Source organism: Narcine bancroftii, chromosome 14 (genome assembly GCF_036971445.1).
Source record: "Narcine bancroftii isolate sNarBan1 chromosome 14, sNarBan1.hap1, whole genome shotgun sequence".
NCBI classification, from domain to species: domain Eukaryota; kingdom Metazoa; phylum Chordata; class Chondrichthyes; order Torpediniformes; family Narcinidae; genus Narcine; species Narcine bancroftii.
In genome coordinates this window covers 16,800,941-16,815,267 of record NC_091482.1, presented here as the reverse complement: position 1 = coordinate 16,815,267, position 14,327 = coordinate 16,800,941, and the positions used below count along the sequence as shown (strand labels likewise).

The window sequence follows — 14,327 nt, the reverse complement described above, 5'->3', positions numbered from 1 at the left end:
TCCTTTGTTTTTTATTTGTTGTGATTTGTGTGTCTGGGGCTTTGCTTTTTCTTCACTTTTTTCCTTCTTTTCTGGAGAGGACTGGTATTCTCCTACCGGCTACTACTCCATCACGTGACTCCTCCCAAGAAATTAGATGTTGATGTAGCTTTTCTTCAAGAAATGCATTTAACTGAGGAAGAACATCTGAAATTAAATAGAGATCTTCATTTAATTTTAAAGCAAGAGGCGTGGCAATTCTGATAAAAAAAGATAATCTTCCGATTAAAATTCGTAATGTGGTTACAGACCTAGCAGGGAGATATGTAATAGTATATTGTCAAATATTTTTGGAAATGTGGACTTTTTTGAAATGAGAAATTTATTCAAGATACTTTTCTTTATTATCGAGCGGCGCAAATGAGATTTCTTGCTTTCTTTCTTGAAAATGAAAACTGATGCGAGTTAATATAGAACTGAATAAGGTTGGAGAGGAGAGAGCAGAAGAATTCCTATATAAGTAGCAACCAAAATTGATGGTTGCCAATAAAGAGACATCACCATTGAAACATTTGCTTAATATTTGGAATAAAATAAATGATTGGTGTAAGAGATCCTAAAATGCCATTGATTCAAAATCACCCTCTTGCCTTCTCAAGTAAAATAAAATCCGTTTTTGAATATTCGGTCTCAGGACGATTGGAGTTCACGTGCTGGATCCACACGTGGAGGTTTTAAGCAGGAAGGTTAAGCAATGTAAGGGCAGAGAATATCCATCTTTACACTTGCTCTTTTTTCTCCACTATAAAAGGCCTTATGATTGTTCCAACACAATTTTTTGAAAAACATTACACAAAGGGTAAATTAACATCCATGCTGAAATCCCTCAGCTGTCAGCAACGAGGTGAAATCCCTTGAAACATCTATTTTTGTATAAACATCATATTAATTTCCCCCCACCACCAAAAGCGAAGCTACTGAGTTGAGCTTTGGAGACAAATGATCAACTGAAATAACCTAAGATATGTAACACTAATTTATGGGATGCTCACCTCTTAAATTTTGTAAGAAATTCAGTTGACTCCCTTTAAAGTCATTACAACCTGTCACTTATGTTGTGTAGTTGATGAAACAATCTAACAATCCTGCATGCAGGACGCACTCACTTTCAATAAGAATCATTAGGTGCCCTAAAGCCCTTGTTTCACATCAGCTGCAATAAAGAAAGTGTTGCTAGTAATCACGTAATCTATTAAGTGAATCCCTGAGGCAACTGACTTTATTGGCACGCTCTTTCGTTAGCGTCTACAAGCAAGGTCCATAGTTCTCTGTTCCACTCTGATGTGAAAAGGTTACATCAGGCAGATTCATTCAATCGGTCGATTATCAATTAAACAAAAGCAAACCATTTTTCTTCAGTGCGCAATGTGCAAATCAGTATCAGAAAATTGCAGACTATTTACAAATTAGGAGATTATTCTGTGTCCGTGTCAGCTAACAAGGCCTACCCAATCTAATTCCATCTTCAAGCACTAACTCTATAAACCCACACAAGAACACATGCTTGTAATTTTTAGATCGATAAGGGTTTCTGCCATTCAGGCAGTGAGTTCTGGACCCTCACAAACTTTAACGGAAAAATATTTGGCTCTTGGGAGAGCGCAACATGATCCCTTCTAATTCATCTATCTAGTACTTTAAATTAATTGCTACATTTCCTATATTAAGACAGTGGTAACAATATCTTAAATTGCAATAAGCTATGAGCCATCTTAAGATTTGCGAAGGGTGTTAGATAACCTTTTATTTTTTTTTATGTTATCCATTGAAGGAAATGGAAGTAATTAGGGTGTCTCATTAAGATCAGATTGAATCAATCTTGAAACGGTTTATTATGCTTCTTTAAATCTTGATGGATAACAGAAGTAACTGAATTAGAATAAACTCATAAATACAGGAAACTTGATGTCCGTAAAGAAAGCATTAGGGACTCACAGCCGTGTGCAAGGAGAAGAGATGTAAGGTGTCAACCTTTGCACAGAACCAAGGCAGCTGTTTAACTATATGGTCCGAGGAAGCTTATCATAAATTCACTCATGATTTGGTTCAGACTCAAAGTCTGATAGCAAACTTCACTGCCTGCTAACGTCATGTCAGAGATGGTGCCCTTAATCAAGCATTTGTGTCTGAATCAACCCATTTAGTTGAGGACCCTCAACCCAGTTGGCAAAGACTGAGATATGCCACCAATATTTACTTCCTGAAAGAGTTCTTCAGTTAGCATCGTTTAACCACGCCTCCTCTGAGAAACTCAGACATCTGCCCTAAAAGAAACTACTTCGCCCCAAAATTCTGCATCATTGGAACTGTGTCTTGATACACAGGATTACAAACTGCAACAAGATTCATTGGCTCAGTAAGATTTTGAAAGGATTCATCATATTTTCACACACACACACACACACACACACAAAGCACCCCTGCAAGCTAATTGTCATTCCAAGGTTGAGCCAAGTCATTTAATGAGTGGCCTTTTGCCTTAGCTGATGTGATTCTTGAAAAGTTCAGCCAGCAAGATGCTGGCTCAGATGAAAGTGCACCTTCAACCAAACTGAACCCAGATGCAGCTCTGAGCTCTGAAGTGGTTCCTGATAAAGGTAGTAATGAACACATGAAAGAAAGCAATGTGTTCCCATCCCCTGCGTGACTGCCTTTATTATGGGTCAGTGCATCAATATTTCTACCAATAATTGAGAAAGCAGACAACAAGTGATCTATAACAGCATTAAAGATCCCATTCACTTGGCCTGTTAGTCTATGTAAGGAGCAGGAATCTCAAGGCACTAGTGTGAGTATCCCACTGCAATCCTATTTCTTATGCCACAAACTCTGTGCTAATCTCCCTTACTGATTTTACTACCTGGTTAAGGAATGAATTTCTGTGCTGGTGTCTGAGAATTGAATTGATAAATGTGAGGTCATGCATTTTGGGGCATCATTACTGGTGGGGCATTGGCATTAGATGGCAGGGACATCTGGAGTGTTGATGGACACAGAGAACCTGGGATACAAGTTCATAGTTCCCTGATAATGGCAATAGACACAGCAAGAGTAGTTGGGACGATCACCTTCAGATGCCATGGCATTGAGTATAAGAGTTGTGCTGTCATGTTGCAGCTGTACAAAATTAGTTAGCTTGAACTTGGAGTATTGTGCACAATTCTGGTTGCCACATTGTGAGAGCAGTGCGGCAGCAATAGAGAAAGGGCAGAAGAGATTCATGAGGATGTTGCCTCGGATGGAAGGCTTTAGTTATATGGAGAAATTAGATAAGGCAGAGTTTGTTCTCGCTGAATTGTAGGAGGCTGAGTGTTACCTTTAGAAGTTTGAAAGATTATGAAAGGAATAGATAGCTCTTATAGTCAGTCTTTCCTTGGATGAAGTAAAGTAAAACTAAGGGGTGTAGGTTTAAGTTGTAAGGGAAAAGTTATCACACAGTGAGTGGTTGATAGAACGAGCTGCCAAAGGAAGAGGCAAAGACAATTACAATGTTTAAAAGGCATTTTGATTGTCACATGGATAGGAGAGGAGTCAGGGGATATGGGCCTGATTCAATTGAGATGGACATCACAATTGAGTTGGGTAGAGAGGTTCATTTCTGTACTCTACAGCTCTATGTTTCTGACTACAGGTAGTCCTCAACTTACGATGGGGTTGCGTTCCATCACTCCCATTGTAAGTCAAAACGGGGCAGTCCAATCAGTGTGGGGACCAACGCAGGGCCGTCGGGAGAGAGCGGGGCACAGCAGTGGGATCCGTGTGGGGACCAGCATGGGGCTATCGGGAGAGAGAACGGCAGAGCAGTGTGATCAGTGTGGGGACTGATAGGGGGCTGTTGGGAGAGAGCGGGCCAGAGCAGTGGGATTAGTGTGGGGACCAACACAGGGCTCTTGGGAGAGAATGGGGCAGAGCAGTGGGATCAGTATGGGGACTGATAGCAGGCTGTTGAGAGAGAGCGAGGCAGTGCAATGGGATTAGTGTGGGGAACGACACGGGGCAGTCGGGAGAGAGCGGGGCAGAGCAGTGTGAACAGTGTAGGGACCAACATGAGGCAGTAGGGAGAGAGCAGGGCAGTGGGATTAGTGAGGAGACTAATACAGGCTGTGGGGAGACACTGAACATCATAGCCTAGACAAAAATTCAAAGTACAGTACAGATTCTACCATCGTAACTTCAAAAAATTGCAAGTCGGACCATCGTACCCAATTAAGAGCAAGTACACATGTACAAGGTGACTCACCAGCTCCATCTGCATGAATGATTAGAAAAGGAGCAAAGGTTTATAACATATTATGACAAAGCTAAGTTTAACTACCCAGCTCAACTATGAGATGGAAGGCTCTGTGAATTGAGTCCATGTGAGGGGAAAGTACCCAAATTCCATGTTCCATGCAACCTCCTCCTTGTAGGTGTCCTCCATCTGCCAACAGTAGAATGAGAGCTTGCAATGAAGCTACATGCCTCCACAGCCCTTGTACCTCACCACAGACCAATCAGGTTGAGCACAAGGGTATCCCTTAGGGCAGGTGAAGTAGGGTTAGTGCTGAAGTAAAGCACAAACATCTGCAGACACCCTGATTAAAGTAAAAACTCAAAGCTGGAGAAACTCAGCAGGTCACTTGATATAGCACAGATAAAGATACATGACCTTTCATCAAGGTACGAGCAAAATGTAGGCAGGTGTCTGAACAAAATGGTGGGGCAGGGGGAGGAGCACAGTCCCACAGGCAGGAGGTAATAGGTGGATAAGGGAGTGATGGGACCACAGTAAATGGGGGTGGGGGTGGTTCTTTGAATGGGGATGAAAGGAGATAGAGAGGGACGATAGGGTGTGGGTGAAGAGAAACCTGAAATGTCAATGCTATACCATGCAGTTGGAGAATGGCCAGACAGAATATTGGGTGTTACTCCTCCAATTTACGGCTGGCCTTTGTTTAGCAGTTCATGAGGCCGTGGACAGACGTGTCAATGCAGGAATGGAGCGCAGAATTGAAATGGTTGGCCACTGGGAGATCCCTGTCATTGATGCAGACAGACTGAAGATGCTCAGCATAGGTTAGTGCTCAGAAAGCGGAAACTTTGGGAGGCAGCCATCGCGAGATGCACATGGGGCGTTAGAAGGTCAAGTTCAATGGTACAAGTACAACCCATGGCAACAGCGTTCTCCAATCCTCGGTGAGAAGGGAAAACCTGAGCACCAAAATAAATTCAAGATGATGTTTCAAAGAGCTTAACAAAAATGTGAGAATTATTCAAAGCCCACACCTGTTTGTGCCATCTCTGAGACAATAACGAAGGAGACAAAGGAGAAGCAGTTACTGCAAACACCGTCAGAGTCCGCAGCCAAATGAAATATACTGCACGGCGGCAGAAGATAAAGCCACAATAGAAATGAAACTTCTCGAGAACTATGTTCAGAAAAATAAAGCATTCACTGCTAATGCTTGCTCAATTGGTATTTTAGAAATACATCATAAGTTACATAACATTTTGAAGAATCTTCCATTGTTCCTCTTCTGATGTTATGTGAGTTGAGTTTCTGAAATAGCCAGTAGCCCCTTTTAAATTGCAGCCCCTAGTTAGCCCTTCTGGGACCCGGGTGCGATTACTGGAGCAAATGTGTGGGAAGCACCTTTTAAAGTTCAGGGGGATCAACCTATTAAATCCTGCCCCCGCAATGACACATCATGCACTCACCGGAAGTACTGCCGGACGTTCGGATGCGGACTGCCCAGTGGCGCGCGCACGCAAGCACTGAGATCACCGGAACAAGCGGGTCGGCCATTTTCATTTTCAAATCAGCCAGGGATGAGACCTAGATAAGTTTAACTAGGTTTCCTGACCACCTCTTAGGTAGGTCAGGTACCTGGTTGGGTTCCAACGAAGTTGACCTGGTTGGACCCTTTCTAACTGCATGTAACTGGGGCATTAACCACCCGGTTAATCCCATTTTACACGGCACTTTGAAAGGGCCTTCTGTGGTTGTGGTAAACTACTGCTGTGATTGGCTGCTCCTGGCTGGATACGCCTCCCGATAGCCCCTTGGATGTTCCCCTTTCTCTTTGCTTCGATTAGTCAACAAGGTTGATGGTAGTTCCTGTCTTTAGTTGATAAAAGCCTGATAGTTTCACAATATCAGTCTTTTGTGATTTTTTTTATTTTTAATTTTTTTATTTTTCACACTATAAACCATATTGACCAAGATACACACAGACATTTTTTTTTCTTGAATATATACAGTGTCATTTTCTCCCCCTTTTTCCCCCCTCCCTTCCCTCCCTCCCTCACCCCCTTTCCCATTTATTTGAAGTTCAATCTATAAGATACATTAAACCCATTAAACAATGTTGTCACAATAAAAATAAACAAGAAATTTTACTCTTTTGTGATTATTGATGGTACATCAGTGGTCAAACAAATCTACTTGTTGATTATGAACACATATAGCCAAGTAAGCTGCTTGCTTTTAGCCAAAGAAAAAATTGGTTATCAAGGCCGCCTATCAAGAGAATCTGCATAGGTTAAACACTCAGGCTCCATCTGTCTACACACATAACTGTCTTTGGATTAGGGAGAAAGACCCTAATGAAATTAATTCAGATGCCATTGTTGTGAGAAAAGATACTTGCAGAGAGCAGGGTTTTCTGTTTCTCTTTTAGCACTTAAGCTCTCAAAGCTTTTAACTATTATGCACGTTCCAGAACCTTTTCCAAACAGTGACATCAAGCACTCAACGCGTAGCTTCCTGTCCATTAACAGCATTTGCACATCATGCCAGAGGCAGCCAGTTCCTTCATATTAATGAAGGAACTGAATGATTCATATTCATTAAAATCAGGCAGCTGCTAAAAATAGTGCATCTATTATGCATTTTTATTCACACTGGAGATGTCAATATTTTCATCTGTTCTAGCAAAATAAGATAATGTGCCTTCATCGTGTCCTCTCTTGTTAGCTACGGAGCAGCATCCGGTGAAAGGTTTCAGTATTCACACAAGTTACAAAGAAAATTTCACTTTGAATCCTGTCTATTTTCAGCATCCCTGTTCTGACACTCAAAGGGATAGTTTTTACATCCCACTCTGAGGTATTACGCTCTGGAGAATAAATTATCAACCAGTCTCTCATAATTGGCCACTCTGGAATACATTTTCCCTAAACCAAGCAGCATTTTTCCACCTATATATTGATGTTAGTTCATGTATGTAGTGTTTATAAGAAATCAACCAAGTCTACCTTTGCTCCCATTTCACAAATAAAGCATATCTTCTTACCATTTACTTCAGATAATTCAAAAAAAATTGTCATGCAATGACATATCAGCATATATAACCTTGCCAAAGGCACGGAAGGAATTCTTTCCATCAAACGCTTGTCGAATGGTTCAATTATAATGTTCAAGGCACAATGACAGAAGACTATAAGGAGACAAATTTTAGAGCCACGTTTGAGAGTCAGTCTATATATTGTTATTTTTAACAATTTACTTGAAATATACATAGAGAAGTAAGTAAGCACAACCAATAATGTTTTTCAGGCGATTTACATTAAAATAATGCCGTCTTGTTGCACAATCAATAGCCACAAGCAGACTCGAAGCGAGTGATTAAAGACTTTAATAACCTGAAACAATATGGCCCGAATCCCAGGCTGGTATGGAGGGAGGAGACTAGGGGTATCAGCCTTTATTGAGAATCTGAAGAGGAGAGGTTGGGAGGAGTTACAGGGTAGGAGGAGGGCCAGCCTGTCCAGTGTAGTGAGGTCACTTCCTGTTCGACTGTGTTCCACCACACCTCTTCAGCCCTTTATGGAATCCATTTCTATGGCTGGAAAAAAGCTGAAGGAATTCTCTTAAGCATCCATTTAATGTCTCAGAACCAAATATCCATTTGAAGCAGGATCCTATGTGACCTATTAGTTCCATTTCCAAAAGTTAGTGATTAAGTGCATCTGAATTATCACATTATGGATCTCCTTAGCCCAGTGGTTCTCAACCTTTTTTTCCACACACATACCACATTGACTAATCACAGAGCACCAATGACATCCTTAAGGTAGCATGTGAGAGGAATAAAAAAGGTTGCGAACCACTGTCATAAGGCACTGAATAAATTAAAATTGACCCCAAACACACACAGAATACAAAAACATTATTGGCTGGAAGGAACTGTGAAATATCTGAGGTTATAAAAGGCACTATTGCTATTTTATATTCCTTGGGTTCAAGGATCCCTGTTGTTCTGACGAGGCTGACGAGGAAAATGTGGGACCCCCCATACTCTGTCACAGGTGGAGCAAGAAGCGTTTATTGGGACAGGTGGATGAGTGTTTTTGGAGGGGGGGGCATGGAAGTTATTCCTTCTGCATTTTATCCTGGGCTTCAAGGCTTTCCCAATAAATAATCAAAAGAACAGTGAGGAATTGAAATATTCTCCAAGAAACCAACCATTAATCTCCGCTTTCTCCATTTACTATCTCAGTCTAGATGACTTTAATTAATTTCATCCTGAGCCATAATTACTGTCATCACTCTCTCTCTTGGACTTCTCCTTATCTCAAGCTGAATTCCATCTCCTCTGACTGAAATCCATATCCCCTCCTGACTACCACCCCACATCTCCCCATCATAATGCCTAGGTCCCCCAGTCCCTAATTCCAAACCACCTCTCCCTTGCTTTGACTTATCACTCCTCTCCAACTGCACTAAAACACCAGTTATCCAGAATTCTTGCAACCAGTAGCCTCAAACAATCAGAAAAAAAAAGAAATCGCTGAAAATAAATAGGAAAAAAATACGCAAGTTTAAATTTGGTGCACCTCACCGTTCACATCTTGCAATCTCAAGCAACCGGAAATTTTACTTATCCAGATCTACTAATCCCACAGCTGCCTGATACCAACTTCAAGAACTAGACAGACCAAAATGGTCCATCTCATTTGTATTTAGCCAAAAGCATGAATTTGACATATCCATATCACTACCCCAGAACTCACCACTTGAACTTTGCTGAATATATTTTAACCATCATGTTGGAAAGATTTTAAAATTTTTCTCAAGGTCAGAAGCAAGACAGAATTTTGTGCATCCAAAACATTCTATGGGAAGTAAAGGGGGAAAGTACAATGGGAAAATAATAAATTTCCTGGCTGGTAGAGATTGTTAATATTGACCTCATTCAATCTGTTTATTCGAAGCTAAGCTGAATAGTCAAAGAGCAAATCTCAGTCCAGTTTATCTGCATTCTAAAAATTTTAATTTTTTTTAATTTATAGATTTTTTAAAATTTAGACAAACAGCACAGTAACAGGCCATTTCAGCCCACGAGTCCGTGCCACCCAATGTACACCCAATTAAACTACACCCCCGCTACGTTTCGAACAGTGGGAGGAAACCAGAGCCCGTGGGGAAAACCCACGCAGACACGGGGAGAACGTACAAATTCCTTATGGACAGCACGGGGTTTGAACCCCGGTCCCGATCGCTGGGGCTGTCAAGGGGTTGCGCTAACCGCTACGCCTACCGTGCGGCCTTGCATTGTCAGAGGTTTTGCTGTGACATTTTACATTAAAAATATAATAGCCTTTGTTTAAGGCATTGTTTCATTGCAGTTTTTATCATATTAAAAAATCCTGTTGTTTTGTTCCATAAATCATTATTTCTTATTCTGTTCTGCACAAAAGTGCAGTGGAATTCTGCAGATTATGGAGTTTAGGACATGGATAAATAAAGAATGTATTTATTTCACAGCCATTACTTTCTCCTGACATTGACAGTGCCAACATTCAGATGCTGCTAGTTAAAACCATTGGACCAGTAATGCTGTTGTTTCACCACTGAGATATGGAGGTCAGCTTGTTAGATAAAACTCACTGCCAGCGATAAGAATTTGATGTGAAAGGAGTTTGGCAATTTACACCTAAATACCAGAGAGCATAGGTCCAAGATGTTGAAATGAGAAGCAGAGAATAAAGTGTGAATTGGCATTGCCACTCAGACCTTGGGGCAGCTTATGTGCCAAGTAGTTTTACAACACAGAAGATTCAGGGAGAGGGGAGCATCTCTGAGTTCAGAATGTCGGCAGCTCACAGAGAACTTAATTGTGCCTTGTGTCTTCTGTACCTAATCTCTGAATCGAGGACATCCACATGAGGCGATGTCTTAAAAAAAAACCAGCCTCTTGTCCTCAAAGACCCCCCCCCCACCCCCCAGGCCATGCCCTCTTCACTCTGCTAAGGAGGGTGGACTCCTTTTGGCGGCTCGGGGCGAGGAGCCCTCGCAGGCTGCGGGCTGCTTGCGACTGCGCTCAAAGGACTCACACCAGGCTGCAGAATGCTGGATACTGGCTGAAGGGGTAGCAGGTATTGGAACCGGGATGCGAGAGGGTGCCGAGGGTGCTAAAGGATTCCTGATCAGAGGTTCGGATCTGTCGCTCGAGTTGCTGATAGTTTGGACTGGACTCTGTGTGTCTGTGCGGAAGTGCTGGAAGCGAATTCATGACTTAATGACTCTCAGGGAACTCTCAATTGCTTCTCTTTCTCTGAATGTTAGAGGTTCCCAACAATTTCTGCTGATGGCAAACCTGTCTGCGACCACAAATTTTGTGTAACATTACACCTGTTTTATTACATGACCATAAAGGAATCTTGAATCTTGAATCTGCCTTCTTCACTAAGGACAGATTATCACAGGACACCATTCAGAGTTCCAGTTACCCAAACCTAGAATCGTGGGAAAATGCAGCACACTGAGTCTACCTTAGCCATCAACTAATCCTTTACACCAGTCATTCTCAATGGGGGCCATACAGTTCCCCTTGGGGACATATCATCTTTAAGGGAGAGGCACAGACTGAAATAAAATATTTTTTATGCTTTATATGTAGTCGGTGTTATGCTTGTTCTTTCAGGAAGAACGACTTTACATGGGTTTAACAGTTATCCAAGTTTATTTTCCTTGTGTTGCTTCCACCGCCTCCAATGGCTTCCAACTGTCTTCAACCGACAATAACCGATAGTGCTCATGACTTCCCTCATATACATCATTTGCGGTTCCTGCCCAACTGTGCGCTTTGCATGCTGGGAAACGTCGTTCTTATTTACGTGCATAATAACACTGTCAGTGGGAGAGAAGTAAACTTGACTGCGTCACAGGGAAGGGCCCCATAAACTTTGAGCAGGGTCTGAAGGGAGGCCTAAGGCAGTCAAAGGAATGGCTGCTCCACACTAATCCCACTTTGTTCTCTTCACATTCTTATCACCCATACCCCACTACCTCCAGGTTCTAAATTGAGAGGCACTTGATCATGGCTAATTAACCCAGCAGGCTACAAGTCTTTGGGATGTGGGCGGAAATCAGAGCACCCACAGGAAACCCATAGGCTCATGAGGAGAATGTGCAAATTTCACATAGAAGTGCTAGAAGTCAGGATTGAACCCAGTTCTTTGGGGCTGTAAGGCAGCAGCACTACTTGCTGCTTCACTGTGCCTGACCCTCTTGGAACCGAGCTTCATCTGAATCCCTATCTGAAGATTTCTAAGCATGGTTCACAACCTAAATGAAGTGGGCTTCGCCTGCAGTTTGATAGGTTGGCAAAGTCAAAGCACCTCAATTGCTGGAATATCCTGTTCTCCCAATAGATGTATCCGCTTTATGTCCTTTCACAGGCCAGGTGTGGTCAAACCGTGGCTTGCAAGCCACATGGGGCTGTTTGACATATAATGTGCGACTCGCAGAAATATGTTGGCTGACAGGAATCATAAGAGAAGCGCATTGTGTCAAAGAGCTGCGTGACCAGGGAGTCTCACCTAGGTCCAGCACCCCCCCACCCATCCAACCTCCTGAGGCCCTGTCCGCCCTTCCATCCAAGCTCCCGATGCCCCAGCAGCCCTCCTGTCTGAACCCCCGATTCCCTGACTGTGGACTCTCCCCCTAGGACCTGGCTGCCCGCCCACCAGAGCTCCCGACACCCCGAACTCAGATTTACAATGTAAACATTTGTGTGTAGATGTGTACTTTTTGATTATTGACACTAATGAAATTAGCAGTTTAAAAACTACATACATGAATAAATATTATTATGTACATGTATTTCTTAATAGTTATATATTTTTTGTAACAAAATGTGCATGTAAGAGTAAAAACGTGTAGGAAATATTTTTTCATGTCTTGCAGCTCTCAAACATCTGATGTATATCATATATTAAGTTAACCAAGTTTGGCTAGTCCTGACATAGGCCATAGGAAACTACTATTACAGGCCTAGAGCCTACTCTATAAAGCAGGAAAGAATGCACTTCATACATGACATTTTATTTAATCGCTTGATGATGAAAATATCTTTTATTCCTTCAAAAATTAGCTTGAGGAATCGGATCCAGCTTTAACTCAATATACATTAAGTTCCCAAAATAATTATAAAAAAATGAGAGCTCCTTGACCCTTCTAACGTCTCTTTTGAAATCCCTTTCTCAGCACAAGCAAGGCAGGGCAGTAACCACAATACGGCATGTTCAAGACTAGAATCACAAAGGAGTTGATGTATATCATCATACCAGCAGGAGGTGGACTGGCATGCCTTGGCACATGGAAATGCTGGGGCCAGGCCATTCCACTGATCCGCCGACTGGTGCATCACTGAGTCAGATGTTAAAAAAGTCGAGTGACATGGAGAAAGAAATTTTAACATCGGCCATGGGCAGGAAGATGACTCCTGAATAAATGACCAAAGTTAGCTGTGTCGCCAGTGGTGTTGCCCAAAGTTTTTTTTTGAGCCTTATCATGTGGCCTTTTCCACATCGATGGCAAGGAGACTCAAATGGAAAGATTGTAATCTGCCTACTTTACTGCAATGGCTTTCCTCCGTTATGTCATGCTTAGATGCAGAAAAAAATTAGAAGTCGGGCATTTGATACGACCTTGAACATCAAAAAAAAACATATGACTCAAAACTAATAAATAAAATTGAACCACTTCCCAGTCTGTGTTTTATTCTCCAAGTCATTGTGTTTACTCAGGAAGAATCTTTCTTTACTTACTTTGAAATTACTCTCAGAATGGATTATTTTGGGGGGGTGGGGTTATCATTTTTTTTGTTGGAGTTAGATTATTTTTTAGTTCCTTACTCAATGTAACTGTCAATATATGGAAATGTTGAATTAATTTGGAAGTACTTGATTGTTATGTTCAAGGACAATGTATATTACTTTTTCACATTTTCTGTATATTTTTTTTCTTTTTTTTGTGGAAAATTAATAAAAAGACTAAAAAAGAAAAGAGCCTTATCATGCAATGCAATTTCAGAAAAATACTCCAATATCCCACGGGCAACATTGTGCGGTAACTTGCTACGAACACATTCCCAACCTTAGAACGATGGCTGCAATACAAGTGTGCAAAATATATGGGATGACGCATAAATGCAGATTCTTTCCCTCCTACCACCTTGAGATAGGAATGTCCAACACTTTCCTTGTGATTACTCCACGCTTTCATGATTTAACAACCTGAAAACTGCCTTAATTAGATCATTGACAGGTTTGATACTCAACCAAGCGAGGGAGTACGCTGTCAAAGTTCTTCTCAGCTCTGTAAGGATGAGTCTTGCACAAGCTTGCTGATGTGACTTTTTAAAAATTCTTCTTGCAGGTTCGCACTGATCAGGATCAAGACACAGTCATTCAGCAAGCAGGACTGGCATATCAGAGAGAGATTAGTGTGTGCTCAACTACATAGGTCAGTTAATCCAAATTCCAAAGCATGTTGACTGTGTTACCTCCTGACAACTATCAGCTCAAATTCCATCTCTTCCTCCATACCCTTTTATAGATTTAAGGCTGTTTTGAATTGGTGTGATGAACTGTTTCATGAAAATATACACTAATACTCACATGTCTGTCCATGGCCTTATGTACTATCCCACCAAGACCACCATAAATTGAACAAAATCTGATTTTCCATCTGGGCCCTCTCCACCCAGATGGCATTAACATTAGGCCATTTCATGTTGGGGCTCCGCCTTGAGACTGGCATCGGAGCGGATAGAAAAGTCGGAACTTACCTTTCAGACTGCAACCCTAAAAGGCTGCTCCAGCGTCCTATTCATATCCACATCCTCCGGATCCGATGGAGGTGGGGTGACTGGTGCAGTAGTGCCACCCATCATTGATACGCGGCAGAGCAATGGCCGCCTTCCCTACCCATAATCCCCCATGCAGCTGGAATCGTTTCAGCTGCATGGGGGATTATGGGTAGGGAAGATGGCCATTGCTCTGCCGCATTTTGAGCCATA

At 42.0% G+C, this 14,327-nt stretch overlaps 1 long non-coding RNA gene across 2 annotated transcripts in view; it reads left to right on the top strand.

Moving 5' to 3' along the window:
- LOC138749371 (uncharacterized) overlaps positions 1-13,771 on the top strand; it is a 351,858-nt gene extending 338,087 nt beyond the window's left edge. For both annotated transcript variants that reach the window (XR_011348585.1, XR_011348586.1), the window contains exon 7: positions 13,685-13,771. This is a non-coding gene — a long non-coding RNA (uncharacterized lncRNA). The remainder of the gene's footprint in view (positions 1-13,684) is intronic.
- The last annotated feature ends 556 nt before the right edge of the window (positions 13,772-14,327 follow it).